The sequence below is a fragment of the Osmerus mordax genome, chromosome 2 (genome assembly GCF_038355195.1).
Source record: "Osmerus mordax isolate fOsmMor3 chromosome 2, fOsmMor3.pri, whole genome shotgun sequence".
Lineage (NCBI taxonomy): Eukaryota > Metazoa > Chordata > Actinopteri > Osmeriformes > Osmeridae > Osmerus > Osmerus mordax.
Window position 1 is genome coordinate 3,670,588 of NC_090051.1, and position 15,764 is coordinate 3,686,351.

Genomic DNA, 15,764 nt, shown 5'->3' on the forward strand with positions numbered 1-15,764 from the left:
CTTTCTTTATTTTTCTCTCTACTTTCTTTCTTTGACTTTCTTCTTTATTTTTTCTCTCTACTTTCCCTCTTTATTTTCTTTATTTTTTCTCTCTACTTCTTCTTTTCTTTCTTTCTTTCTTTACTTTCTTTATTTTCTCTCTACTTTCTTCTTTATTTACTCTCTACTTTCTTTCTTTATTTTTTTCTCTCTACTTTCTTCTTTACTTTCTTCTTATTTTTCTCTCTACTTTCTTCTTACTTCTTTCGTTATTTCTTTCTTTATTTTTTCTCTCTACTTTCTTTCTTTACTTTCTTTCTTTATTTTTTCTCTCTACTTGTCTTTCTCTACTTTCTTTCTTATTTCTTTATTTTTTCTCTCTACTTTCTTTCTTACTTTCGTTCTTTACTTTCTTTATTTTTCTCTCTACTTTCTTTCTTTATTTTACTCTCTACTTTCTTCTTTATTTTTTTCTCTCTACTTTCTTTCTTTACTTTCTTTCTTTATTTTTTCTCTCTACGTTCTTCTTTATTTTTTCTCTCTTACTCTCTTTCTTTATTTTCTTTCTTTATTTTTTCTCTCTACTTTCTTTCTTTACTTGCCACACACACCCCCCCCCCCCTTCTTCTTCTTCCCCTCTCTCTCAACCCACCCCTCCCACCCACCACACACCCCCCACCGCACCCACCCCCCCCACCCACTCACCACACCCCCCCCCCCCCACCACCTCCCACCCACCCCACCACACCACACACCCCCCACCCACCACCCCACCCCCCCACCTCACCACACACCCCCCTCCCTCCCACCCACCACACACCCCCCCCCCCCACCCACCCACCACACCCCCCCCCCACCCACCCACCACCCACCCCACCCCCCCACCCGACCACCACACCCCACCCCACCCCACCCACCCACCACCCACCCCCCACCACTCACCCCCCCCCACCCACCCACCCCACACACCCCTCCCACACCCCCCCCCCACCCCCCACCACTCCACCCCCCCCTCCCACCCACCACACACCCCCCCCCCACCTCACCCCACCCAGCGCACACCACCCCACCCACCCACCCACACACTCCCCCCCCCACCCACCCACCCCACCCACCCCACCACCACACCCACCCACCCACCCACCCTCCACACACCCCCCCCCACCCACACCACCACACACCCCCCACCCACCCTCCCACCCTTCTCCACCCTCCCACACACCCCCCCCACCTCACCCACCCTCACCCCACCTGCTCCCTACACACCCTCCCCCCACCCACCCTCGCCCACCCTCCCTCCACTCACTCACCCCCCCCTCCACCCTCCTCCCACCCTCACACTCCCCTCCCCACCCGCCCCTACCCTCCCTCCCTACTCTCTCCCCCCACCCACCCACCACTCACCCCCCCACCTCACCCTCCCTACTCCTCCCACCACTCCACCCCCCCCCCCTCCCTCCACCCCTCCCTCCCACCCTCTCCCCCCACCCTCCCTCCCCACCCTCCCTCCTCTCCCCCCCACCCTCCCTACCTACTCTCATCCCCCCACCCTCCCTCCTACTCTCCCTCCCTACTCACTCCCCCCACCCTCCTCCCTACCCTCCCTCCTACCCTCTCCCCCCCCCCACCCTCCCTCCCACCTCACTCACCCCCCCTCCCTCCCTACCCTCCCTCCCTACTCTCTCCCCCCCCCCACCCTCCTCCCTACTCTCTACCCCTCCTCCCTCCTACTCACTCCCCCCCTCCCTCCCTACCCTCCCTCCCTACCCTCTCCTACTCTCTCCCCCCACACCCTCCCCACCCTCCCTCCCTACTCTCCTCCCTACTCACATCCCCCACCCTCCCTCCCTACTCTCCCTCCCAACTCCTCCCCCCACCCACCCTCTACCCTCCCAACTCTCTCCCCCACCCTCCCCCCCTCCCTCCTACTCTCTCCCCCCCCTCCACCCTACCCTCCCTCCCTACTCTCTCCCCCCCACCCTCCCTCCCAACTCTCTACCCCACCCTCCTCCCTACACTCTCCACCCCCCTCCCTACCCTCCCTCCCTACCCTCCCTCCCTACTCTCTCCCCCCCCATCCCTCCCCACCCTCCCTCCCTACTCTCCCTCCCTACTCCTCTCCCCCCGACCCTCCCTCCCTACCCTCCCTCCCTACTCTCTCCCCCCACCCTCCCTCCCCACCCTCCCTCCCTACCCTCCCTCCCTACTCTCTCCCCCCACCCTCCCTCCCTACCCTCCCTCCCTACTCTCTCCCCCCCACCCTCCCTCCCTACTCTCTACCCCACCCTCCTCCCTAACTCTCTCCCCCACCCTCCCTACCCTCCCTCCTACCCTCCCTCCCTACTCTCTCCCCCCACCCTCCCCACCCTCTTTCCTACTCTCTCCCCCCACCCTCCTCCCTACCCTCCCTCCTACTCACTCCTCCCCCCCACCCTCCCACCCTACTCTCTACCCCACCCTCCTCCCTACTCTCTCCCCCACCCTCCCTCCCCACCCTCCCTCGCTACTCTCTCCCCCCCCACCCTCCCTCCCTACTCTCTCCCCCCACCCTCCCTCCCTACTCTCCCTCCCTACTCTCTCCCCCACCCTCCCTCCCCACCCTCCCTCCCTACTCTCTCCCCCCCACCCTCCCTCCTACTCTCACCCCACCCTCCTCCCCACCCTCCCTCCCTACTCTCTCCCCCCACCCTCCCTACCCTCCCTCCCTACCCTCCCTCCCTACTCTCTCCCCCCACCCTCCCCACCCTCCCTCCCTACTCTCTCCCCCACCCTCCCTCCCCACCCTCCCTCGCTACTCTCTCCCCCCACCCTCCCTCCCTACTCTCTCCCCCCACCCTCCCTCCCTCTACTCTGCCTCCCTACTCTCTCCCCCCACCCTCCCTCCCTACCCTCCCTCCCTACTCTCTCCCCCCACCCTCCCTCCCTACTCTCTCCCCCCACCCTCCCCACCCTCTTTCCCTACTCTCTCCCCCCACCCTCCCTCCCTACCCTCCCTCCCTACTCTCTCCCCCCACCCTCCCTCCCTACTCTCTACCCCACCCTCCCTCCCTACTCTCTCACCCCCACCCTCCCTCCCCACCCTCCCTCGCTACTCTCTCCCCCCACCCTCCCTCCCTACTCTCTCCCCCCACCCTCCTCCCTACTCTCTCCTCCCTACTCTCTCCCCCCACCCTCCCTCCCCACCCTCCTCCCTACTCTCTCCCCCCCACCCTCCTCCCTACTCTCACCCCACCCTCCTCCCTCCCCACCCTCCCTCCCTACTCTCTCCCCCACCCTCCCTACCCTCCCTCCCTACCCTCCCTCCCTACTCTCTCCCCCCACCCTCCCCACCCTCCCTCCCTACTCTCTCCCCCCACCCTCCCTCCCCACCCTCCCTCGCTACTCTCTCCCCCCCACCCTCCCTCCCTACTCTCTCCCCCCACCCTCCCTCCCTACTCTGCCTCCCTACTCTCTCCCCCCACCCTCCCTCCCTACCCTCCCTCCCTACTCTTCTCCCCCCACCCTCCCTCCCTACTCTCACCCCACCCTCCCTCCCTACCCTCCCTCCCTACTCTCTCCCCCACCCACCCTCCCTCCCTACCCCCTCCCTCCCTACTCTCTCCCCCACCCTCCCTCCCCACCCTCCCTCGCTACTCTCTCCCCCCCACCCTCCTCCTACTCTCTCCCCCCACCCTCCCTCCCTACTCTCCCTCCCTACTCCTCTCCCCCCACCCTCCTCCCTACCCTCCCTCCCTACTCTCTCCCCCCACCCTCCCCACCCTCCCTCCCTACTCTCTCCCCCCACCCTCCCTCCCTACCCTCCCTCCCTACTCTCTCCCCCCCACCCTCCCTCCCTACTCTCTACCCCACCCTCCCTCCCTACTCTCTCCCCCACCCTCCCTACCCTCCCTCCCTACCCTCCCTCCCTACTCTCTCCCCCACCCTCCCCACCCTCCCTCCCTACTCTCCCTCCCTACTCTCTTCCCCCACCCTCCCTCCCTACTCTCCCTCCCTACTCTCTCCCCCCACCCTCCCTCCCTACCCTCCCTCCCTACTCTCTCCCCCCACCCTCCCCACCCTCCCTCCCTACTCTCTCCCCCCACCCTCCTCCCTACCCTCCCTCCCTACTCTCTCCCCCCCACCCTCCCTCCCTACTCTCTACCCCACCCTCCCTCCCTACTCTCCCCCCCACCCTCCCTCCCTACTCTCTACCCCACCCTCCCTCCCTACTCTCTCCCCCCACCCTCCCTACCCTCCCTCCCTACCCTCCCTCCCTACTCTCTCCCCCCACCCTCCCCCACCCTCCCTCCCTACTCTCCCTCCCTACTCTCTCCCCCCACCCCTCCCTCCCTACCCTCCTCCCTACTCTCTCCCCCCACCCTCCCTCCCCACCCTCCCTCCCTACCCTCCCTCCCTACTCTCTCCCCCCACCCTCCCTCCCTACCCTCCCTCCCTACTCTCTCCCCCCCCACCCTCCCTCCCTACTCTCTACCCCACCCTCCCTCCCTACTCTCTCCCCCCACCCTCCCTACCCTCCCTCCCTACCCTCCCTCCCTACTCTCTCCCCCCACCCTCCCCACCCTCTTTCCCTACTCTCTCCCCCCACCCTCCCTCCCTACCCTCCCTCCCTACTCTCTCCCCCCCACCCTCCCTCCCTACTCTCTACCCCACCCTCCCTCCCTACTCTCTCCCCCACCCTCCCTCCCCACCCTCCCTCGCTACTCTCTCCCCCCCACCCTCCCTCCCTACTCTCTCCCCCCACCCTCTCCTCCCTACTCTCCCTCCCTACTCTCTCCCCCCACCCTCCCTCCCCACCCTCCCTCCCTACTCTCTCCCCCCCACCCTCCCTCCTACTCTCACCCCACCCTCCTCCCTACCCTCCCTCCCTACTCTCTCCCCCCACCCTCCCCACCCTCCCTCCCTACTCTCTCCCCCCCACCCTCCCTCCCCACCCTCCCCTCGCTACTCTCTCCCCCCCACCCTCCCTCCCTACTCTCTCTCCCCCCACCCTCCCTCCCTACTCTGCCTCCCTACTCTCTCCCCCCACCCTCCCTCCCTACCCTCCCTCCCTACTCTCTCCCCCCACCCTCCCTCCCTACTCTCTCCCCCCACCCTCCCTCCCTACTCTCTCCCCCCACCCTCCCTCCCTACCCTCCTCCCTACTCTCTCCCCCCACCCACCCTCCCTACTCTCTACCCCACCCTCCCTCCCTACTCTCTCCCCCCACCTTCCCTACCCTCCCTCCTCCCTACCTCCTCCTCCTCTCCCCCCACCCTCCCCACCCTCCCTCCCTACTCTCTCCCCCCACCCTCCCTCCCCACCCTCCCTCCCTACTCTCTCCCCCCACCCTCCCTCCCTACTCTCTCCCCCCCACCTTCCCTCCCTACTCTCACCCCACCCTCCCTCCCTACTCTCCCTCCCTACTCTCTCCCCCCACCTTCCCTCCCTACTCTCACCCCACCCTCCCTCCCTACTCTCCCTCCCTACTCTCTCCCCCCACCCTCCCTCCCTACCCTCCCTCCCTACTCTCTCCCCCCCACCCTCCCTCCCTACCCTCCCTCCCTACTCTCTCCCCCCACCCTCCCTCCCCACCCTCCCTCGCTACTCTCTCCCCCCCACCCTCCCTCCCTACTCTCTCCCCCCACCCACCCTCCCTCCCTACCCTCCCTCCCTACTCTCTCCCCCACCCTCCCTCCCCACCCTCCCTCCCTACCCTCCCTCCCTACTCTCTCCCCCCACCCTCCCTCCCTACCCTCCCTCCCTACTCTCTCCCCCCCACCCTCCCTCCCTACTCTCTACCCCACCCTCCCTCCCTACTCTCTCCCCCCACCCTCCCTACCCTCCCTCCCTACCCTCCCTCCCCTACTCTCTCCCCCCCACCCTCCCCACCCTCTTTCCCTACTCTCTCCCCCCACCCTCCCTCCCTACCCTCCCTCCCTACTCTCTCCCCCCCACCCTCCCTCCCTACTCTCTACCCCACCCTCCCTCCCTACTCTCTCCCCCCACCCTCCCTCCCCACCCTCCCTACCCTCCTCCCTACTCTCTCCCCCCACCCTCCCTCCCCACCCTCCCTCGCTACTCTCTCCCCCCCACCCTCCCTCCCTACTCTCTCCCCCCACCCTCCCTCCCTACTCTCCCTCCCTACTCTCTCCCCCCACCCTCCCTCCCCACCCTCCCTCCTACTCTCTCCCCCCCACCCTCCCTCCCTACTCTCACCCCACCCTCCCTCCCCACCCTCCCTCCCTACTCTCTCCCCCCACCCTCCCTACCCTCCCTCCCTACCCTCCCTCCCTACTCTCTCCCCCCACCCTCCCCACCCTCCCTCCCTACTCTCTCCCCCCACCCTCCCTCCCCACCCTCCCTCGCTACTCTCTCCCCCCCACCCTCCCTCCCTACTCTCTCCCCCCACCCTCCCTCCCTACTCTGCCTCCCTACTCTCTCCCCCCACCCTCCCTCCCTACCCTCCCTCCCTACTCTCTCCCCCCACCCTCCCTCCCTACTCTCTCCCCCCACCCTCCCTCCCTACTCTCTCCCCCCACCCTCCCCCTACCCTCCCTCCCTACTCTCTCCCCCCCACCCTCCTCCCTACTCTCTACCCCACCCTCCCTCCCTACTCTCTCCCCCCACCTTCCCTACCCTCCCTCCCTACCCTCCCTCCCTACTCTCTCCCCCCACCCTCCCCACCCTCCCCTCCCTACTCTCTCCCCCCACCCTCCCTCCCTACCCTCCCTCCCTACTCTCTCCCCCCCACCCTCCCTCCCTACTCTCTACCCCACCCTCCCTCCCTACTCTCTCCCCCCACCCTCCCTCCCCACCCTCCCTCGCTACTCTCTCCCCCCCACCCTCCCTCCCTACTCTCTCCCCCCACCCTCCCTCCCTACTCTCCCTCCCTACTCTCTCCCCCCACCCTCCCTCCCCACCCTCCCTCCCTACTCTCTCCCCCCACCCTCCCTCCCTACTCTCTCCCCCCCACCCTCCTCCCTACTCTCACCCCACCCTCCCTCCCTACTCTCCCTCCCTACTCTCTCCCCCCACCCTCCCTCCCTACCCTCCCTCCCTACTCTCTCCCCCCACCCACCCTCCCTCCCTACCCTCCCTCCCTACTCTCTCCCCCACCCTCCCTCCCCACCCTCCCTCGCTACTCTCTCCCCCCCACCCTCCCTCCCTACTCTCTCCCCCCACCCACCCTCCCTCCCTACCCTCCCTCCCTACTCTCTCCCCCCACCCTCCCTCCCCACCCTCCCTCGCTACTCTCTCCCCCCCACCCTCCCTCGCTACTCTCTCCCCCCACCCTCCCTCCCTACTCTCCCTCCCTACTCTCTCCCCCCACCCTCCCTCCCTACCCTCCCTCCCTACTCTCTCCCCCCACCCTCCCTCCCTACTCTCACCCCCACCCTCCCTCCCTACTCTCCCTCCCTACTCTCTCCCCCCACCCTCCCTCCCTACCCTCCCTCCCTACTCTCTCCCCCACCCTCCCTCCCTACCCTCCCTCCCTACTCTCTCCCCCCACCCTCCCTCCTCCCTACCCTCCCTCCCTACTCTCTCCCCCCCACCCTCCCTCCCTACTCTCTACCCCACCCTCCCTCCCTACTCTCTCCCCCCACCCTCCCTACCCTCCCTCCCTACTCTGGGCGGGGTCACACACACACACATGAACCAGGGAGCTGGTTTAGTAACTTAACTAGGAGGTAGTTCGGTGACAATCATTGTTTTGCTGAAACCCATCTGTTTGTATCTGTCCATTTGGTGAGCATGAGAAGGCTCAAAGGACATATTTAGGTGCCTGCATGAGTACCTGTCTTGTCTCCCCTCCCTGAGAGCCCTGCATATCCCAGACCTGCTCAACAAAGGAGCAGACCTGATGTCACGGGTACGAACCACCGTTGGGGGTGGATGGACGAGGCCTCTCCCTCAGTGGAAGGATGCTCTCCCAAGCCGGAGGCACGCTGAAGAGCCCACCTGGGATCGGAGGTCCTCTCATGGCTTGGCTACTGAGAGGGACCTGTTAGAACACAGAGGTCTGTCTGAGGCTGTCATCCAGACTGTACAGAGCACACGCATGTGATCCACTGTGAGGGGTCATGTGATCCACTGTGAGGGGTCATGTGACACGCTGGCAAACTTTCTCTCGGTGGTGTGAAGGACAAAACGTTGACCCAGTCTCGTACCGGATCAAAACGTTCTTGTGCTTTTTACGATCACTGTTTGACAGGAGACTGCGGGTAGTGTCAGGGTATATGCAACAGCCGTCTCAGCTTGTCATGAAGGTGTTGCCAGGACGACTGTTCAGCCTCCTGTTGGTTAAACGTTTCCTGTCTGGTACGTACAGGCTCAGACCCCCTCAGAGAGCGTCAGGGCCCCGGTGGGACCACGTGAATTCCAGCACATAACCATGACAACATGGATCTCATTCCAGTGCTGCTGAATCAGCAGAGAGCAGCTGTCTGGGGAATGTCAGAAGGTTAATAAAGTGAAATGGATTAAAGCCTCAGAGACAAGGGTCTAGTTATGGAAGCCTTTGTTTGAACCGATCACCAGCCTGCGCTTCGTTTATCTCACCAGCTTCCTCCTCGCTCTGACTCCGGCTAAGCCAGTGACTGACTTGTGTGCCTTGTCCACACACGCAGACTGTCTGATCATCTCAGGTGACCAGACAAGCGCAGTGGTGTGACCTAACCCAGGCTGTGTGCCCAAGGTCACCAGTGGGATGTTCAGGGTACAGAGCTGCCAGCTGAGATCATTCTTCCCCCCTCCACACAGCGGGGAGAAAGAAAAACGTAGCTGTGTTTATGTCCAGTAGGCGCTCTCTCATGCTACTGTAAGGCTGGGTGTCCCCTGCCCCCTCCTCTCTCATGCTACTGTAAGGCTGGGTGTCCCCTGCCCCCTCCTCTCTCATGCTACTGTAAGGCTGGGTGTCCCCCTGCCCCCTCCTCTCTCATGCTACTGTAAGGCTGGGTGTCCCCCTGCCCCCTCCTCTCTCATGCTACTGTAAGGCTGGGTGTCCCCCTGCCCCCTCCTCTCTCATGCTACTGTAAGGCTGGGTGTCCCCCTGCCCCCTCCTCTCTCATGCTACTGTAAGGCTGGGTGTCCCCCTGCCCCCTCCTCTCTCATGCCACTGTAAGGCTGGGTGTCCCCCTGCCCCCTCCTCTCTCATGCCACTGTAAGGCTGGGTGTCCCCCTGCCCCCTCCTCTCTCATGCTACTGTAAGGCTGGGTGTCCCCCTGCCCCCTCCTCTCTCATGCTACTGTAAGGCTGGGTGTCCCCCTGCCCCCTCCTCTCTCATGCTACTGTAAGGCTGGGTGTCCCCCTGCCCCCTCCTCTCTCATGCTACTGTAAGGCTGGGTGTCCCCCTGCCCCCTCCTCTCTCATGCTACTGTAAGGCTGGGTGTCCCCCTGCCCCCTCCTCTCTCATGCTACTGTAAGGCTGGGTGTCCCCCTGCCCCCTCCTCTCTCATGCCACTGTAAGGCTGGGTGTCCCCCTGCCCCCTCCTCTCTCATGCTACTGTAAGGCTGGGTTTCCCCCTGCCCCCTCCTCTCTCATGCTACTGTAAGGCTGGGTGTCCCCCTGCCCCCTCCTCTCATATGCTAACATCTGGAGTTGCTGGACAGAGTCTCTGCTTGATGGGTCTCACACCTCATTGTGTAACTTCCTGTCACATTGCTAAGTCATGTGTTGATAAGGGTCAAGATGTGATCTGATTGGTTGTTCTTGTGTATAAAGGGAATTGTGAAGCATTGTTCTGTGGATTCTTCATCTCCTGAGACCTTCTCCTCAGCTCTGGCTTGTCCTACTCCTTCTCCTTCCTCACCTCTTGCTTTCCCTCTCTGATTTACAATAATCATGGTAGAGTAGTATGATTTAAAGATTTCATTTTGTAACATGTTTGACTTGTAATTGATTTCATTCATTTGCAATGTTATTAAATGTATATTCATTTAACCTTACTTTGACCATTCTTGCTCTGATTTAACCCACATTTAAATACCTAATTATATTGATATTGGCATTGACATTGGTTAATGTTAAAACACCGTTTAGTTTCCCATCTTCCATCAAACAGGGGAATTTGTTTTGGTTGTTTGGCCAATATTGTCCTGTGTTACTGATGTGATGTGGTGGATCAAGAGTTGGGATACTTTGTCTCCACAAAGCCTCTCTCACTGGATCCACAATGCTCTCAGTATCATGGATGAGGGTGTGGGATGTCCTGTGTCTCCTGGCATTCAGGCTCATTCCACCAGAGGAGTGGAGACTTCGGTAGCCATCCTCCGTGGTGAGGGAGTGGAGGAGATCTGTAAGACACTACGGCCCTCCCTTTCTAACCCTAACCCTGTCTGAGACTGCTGTTATTGTCCCCATGTACATGTGACCTCCAGCACACAGCCATGACAACACTGCTCTCATTCCAGTGCTGCTGAATCAGCACACAGCAGTTATCTGGGGAGTGTTTACAACAGAAGGTTAATAAGGTGAAATAGATTCAGCCCAAGAGAAAAGGGTGTAGATTTTCCTGGTCATGAAGACTCTTGGTTGTAACAGGACAGAGAGACCAGGAGTGGAACACAAGTGCAGAACTTTTAATCAGAACACAGGTTCAGATGTACCAAGAGCTGATCCAGAATCATGGTCAGGAACAGGTGAGGGTCAGTCCAGGTACAGCAGGTCTATAGGAGCGTGGTGGTCAGGAACAGGTGACGGTCAGTCCAGGTACAGCAGGTCTATAGGAGTGTGGTGGTCAGGAACAGGTGAGGGTCAGTCCAGGTACAGCAGGTCTATAGGAGCGTGGTGGTCAGGAACAGGTGACGGTCAGTCCAGGTACAGCAGGTCTATAGGAGTGTGGTGGTCAGGAACAGGTGAGGGTCAGTCCAGGTACAGCAGGTCTATAGGAGCGTGGTGGTCAGTGACAGGTGAGGGTCAGTCCAGGTACAGCAGGTCTATAGGAGCGTGGTGGTCAGGAACAGGTGACGGTCAGTCCAGGTACAGCAGGTCTATAGGAGCGTGGTGGTCAGTGACAGGTGAGGGTCAGTCCAGGTACAGCAGGTCTATAGGGGACAGGGGAGATAGGGCAGGGTTTATACAGGAGAGCAGAACTTCTGGTCAGAGTGTAATAATCTGCTTTATGAAGTTCATGCTGTTAATGATTCAACTTTCTAGAGTGTGTTGCCACCAGGGCATTGTGAAGTCACTGTGATCTCAGGTAACAAGGGCAGTGGAGAGGTGGATTCTGGGACCTGAAGTCCTGTAGATATCCAGACCAACAACTCTGCATCTATAAAGATCTTGTCTCAGGGATATTGTCTTTCTTCAGTCAGTCGTAGGTCTGTAACTTCACTTGTGTCTGATGTTCTGATGTGACAGTACACCCAGGGCCCTCCTACCTGAAGGGTTAACAGCTCTCATGATGGGGTCTATATCACTGGACTCTGACCTGTTGTATTGTACTGTTCAGTGTACGTGCTACTACAATGAATGATAGCGTCTATATGACCAGACTTTGACCTGTTGTATTGTCTGGAACCTGTAACTAGTATGTGTCAGAAATATTAATCTATCAAGCATTGCACAGTCAGTCGTTGAACAAGTTTAAGAAAGCTTTATTGCTTGCGGCCGCAAGGAGACAAAACATCACACTCCATGGTGCTACAAAGTTTGTCCGCTAGCATGTTGTGCTAGCTACCTATTTAAATAGTATATTCCAGAGACACTCGACTTGAGGAAGCAGCACAAACAGCATAAACAGATTTCTTCTTCAGCACGAAGGACAATGCCTGCTTGACTTGACGTTGTGTTTGTGAATTCAGACCAGGAGAAAGCAGAGGTAAGTCCCTCCAAGGATCATGTTCAGGTCAGGTAGGAAGTGAGGATGATTCTAGTTGAACGCTCAGACCTACAATCCTCCTGAATGGAGGACCAGGGTGTGGTCAAGAGACACAGCTGAACCGTTGGAACAATTGGTTGGACACTCACATGAATAACTATCTAGTAGAGAGTGAAGGATTTTAATGGGTTTAATGGTAATATTTGTTTGTCAGTAGTTAGTTTTTCATGGTACTGAAGGGGATTTTGAGTACAAATGTACAGTACAGATCCTTGATCATTCCTGTTAATCATTGTCTACAGTACAGATGTCTACAGGACTGGGTGTTATTACAGAACATGTGATGACAGAGAGAGCAGTTTCAGAGAAGGTAGTAAAGCTGCTTTAGATAAGATTACACTGTTCATTATGTCTCTTGAGTTAAGTTTGTTGAAAGTGATCATGTGTTAAATAATAGAATATAATCCAATGCTGATATTGTAGAGTCAGACTTGGTGATGTGTCCTCAGTATGAACAGCTCTGACAGTCCCTCCCTTCCTGACTTTCTGACTCTTATTTCATCTACTCATCCGTCTCACACACACCAGCTCTCCATCTGTCTCTCTCTCCATCTTCTCTGTATAATACACACTACACACACACCTGGGTGTCCCCCTGCCCCCTCCTCTCATATGCTAACATCTGGAGTTGCTGGACAGAGTCTCTGCTTGATGGGTCTCACACCTCATTGTGTAACTTCCTGTCACATTGCTAAGTCATGTGTTGATAAGGGTCAAGATGTGATCTGATTGGTTGTTCTTGTGTATAAAGGGAATTGTGAAGCATTGTTCTGTGGATTCTTCATCTCCTGAGACCTTCTCCTCAGCTCTGGCTTGTCCTACTCCTTCTCCTTCCTCACCTCTTGCTTTCCCTCTCTGATTTACAATAATCATGGTAGAGTAGTATGATTTAAAGATTTCATTTTGTAACATGTTTGACTTGTAATTGATTTCATTCATTTGCAATGTTATTAAATGTATATTCATTTAACCTTACTTTGACCATTCTTGCTCTGATTTAACCCACATTTAAATACCTAATTATATTGATATTGGCATTGACATTGGTTAATGTTAAAACACCGTTTAGTTTCCCATCTTCCATCAAACAGGGGAATTTGTTTTGGTTGTTTGGCCAATATTGTCCTGTGTTACTGATGTGATGTGGTGGATCAAGAGTTGGGATACTTTGTCTCCACAAAGCCTCTCTCACTGGATCCACAATGCTCTCAGTATCATGGATGAGGGTGTGGGATGTCCTGTGTCTCCTGGCATTCAGGCTCATTCCACCAGAGGAGTGGAGACTTCGGTAGCCATCCTCCGTGGTGAGGGAGTGGAGGAGATCTGTAAGACACTACGGCCCTCCCTTTCTAACCCTAACCCTGTCTGAGACTGCTGTTATTGTCCCCATGTACATGTGACCTCCAGCACACAGCCATGACAACACTGCTCTCATTCCAGTGCTGCTGAATCAGCACACAGCAGTTATCTGGGGAGTGTTTACAACAGAAGGTTAATAAGGTGAAATAGATTCAGCCCAAGAGAAAAGGGTGTAGATTTTCCTGGTCATGAAGACTCTTGGTTGTAACAGGACAGAGAGACCAGGAGTGGAACACAAGTGCAGAACTTTTAATCAGAACACAGGTTCAGATGTACCAAGAGCTGATCCAGAATCATGGTCAGGAACAGGTGAGGGTCAGTCCAGGTACAGCAGGTCTATAGGAGCGTGGTGGTCAGGAACAGGTGACGGTCAGTCCAGGTACAGCAGGTCTATAGGAGTGTGGTGGTCAGGAACAGGTGAGGGTCAGTCCAGGTACAGCAGGTCTATAGGAGCGTGGTGGTCAGGAACAGGTGACGGTCAGTCCAGGTACAGCAGGTCTATAGGAGTGTGGTGGTCAGGAACAGGTGAGGGTCAGTCCAGGTACAGCAGGTCTATAGGAGCGTGGTGGTCAGTGACAGGTGAGGGTCAGTCCAGGTACAGCAGGTCTATAGGAGCGTGGTGGTCAGGAACAGGTGACGGTCAGTCCAGGTACAGCAGGTCTATAGGAGCGTGGTGGTCAGTGACAGGTGAGGGTCAGTCCAGGTACAGCAGGTCTATAGGGGACAGGGGAGATAGGGCAGGGTTTATACAGGAGAGCAGAACTTCTGGTCAGAGTGTAATAATCTGCTTTATGAAGTTCATGCTGTTAATGATTCAACTTTCTAGAGTGTGTTGCCACCAGGGCATTGTGAAGTCACTGTGATCTCAGGTAACAAGGGCAGTGGAGAGGTGGATTCTGGGACCTGAAGTCCTGTAGATATCCAGACCAACAACTCTGCATCTATAAAGATCTTGTCTCAGGGATATTGTCTTTCTTCAGTCAGTCGTAGGTCTGTAACTTCACTTGTGTCTGATGTTCTGATGTGACAGTACACCCAGGGCCCTCCTACCTGAAGGGTTAACAGCTCTCATGATGGGGTCTATATCACTGGACTCTGACCTGTTGTATTGTACTGTTCAGTGTACGTGCTACTACAATGAATGATAGCGTCTATATGACCAGACTTTGACCTGTTGTATTGTCTGGAACCTGTAACTAGTATGTGTCAGAAATATTAATCTATCAAGCATTGCACAGTCAGTCGTTGAACAAGTTTAAGAAAGCTTTATTGCTTGCGGCCGCAAGGAGACAAAACATCACACTCCATGGTGCTACAAAGTTTGTCCGCTAGCATGTTGTGCTAGCTACCTATTTAAATAGTATATTCCAGAGACACTCGACTTGAGGAAGCAGCACAAACAGCATAAACAGATTTCTTCTTCAGCACGAAGGACAATGCCTGCTTGACTTGACGTTGTGTTTGTGAATTCAGACCAGGAGAAAGCAGAGGTAAGTCCCTCCAAGGATCATGTTCAGGTCAGGTAGGAAGTGAGGATGATTCTAGTTGAACGCTCAGACCTACAATCCTCCTGAATGGAGGACCAGGGTGTGGTCAAGAGACACAGCTGAACCGTTGGAACAATTGGTTGGACACTCACATGAATAACTATCTAGTAGAGAGTGAAGGATTTTAATGGGTTTAATGGTAATATTTGTTTGTCAGTAGTTAGTTTTTCATGGTACTGAAGGGGATTTTGAGTACAAATGTACAGTACAGATCCTTGATCATTCCTGTTAATCATTGTCTACAGTACAGATGTCTACAGGACTGGGTGTTATTACAGAACATGTGATGACAGAGAGAGCAGTTTCAGAGAAGGTAGTAAAGCTGCTTTAGATAAGATTACACTGTTCATTATGTCTCTTGAGTTAAGTTTGTTGAAAGTGATCATGTGTTAAATAATAGAATATAATCCAATGCTGATATTGTAGAGTCAGACTTGGTGATGTGTCCTCAGTATGAACAGCTCTGACAGTCCCTCCCTTCCTGACTTTCTGACTCTTATTTCATCTACTCATCCGTCTCACACACACCAGCTCTCCATCTGTCTCTCTCTCCATCTTCTCTGTATAATACACACTACACACACACCTGGGTGTGTTTGTGAGAGAGAGAGAATTGTGTGCCCCCTGCACTGTTCTGTCTGAAAGGAACACAGAGAGAGAGAGAGAGAGAGAGAGAGAGAGAGAGAGAGAGAGAGAGAGAGAGAGAGAGAGAGAGAGAGAGAGAGAATAGAATGACCTGTCTATATGTCTCCAGCTCTCCTCCACCTGACTACCTACACCTGTATCTCCCTCCAGCTCTCCTCCACCTGACTACCTCCACCTGTATCTCCCTCCAGCTCTCCTCCACCTGACTACCTACACCTGTATCTCCCTCCAGCTCTCCTCCACCTGACTACCTACACCTGTATCTCCCTCCAGCTCTCCTCCACCTGACTACCTACACCTGTATCTCCCTCCAGCTCTCCTCCACCTGACTACCTACACCTGTATCTCCCTCCAGCTCTCCTTATGTCTCACCTGA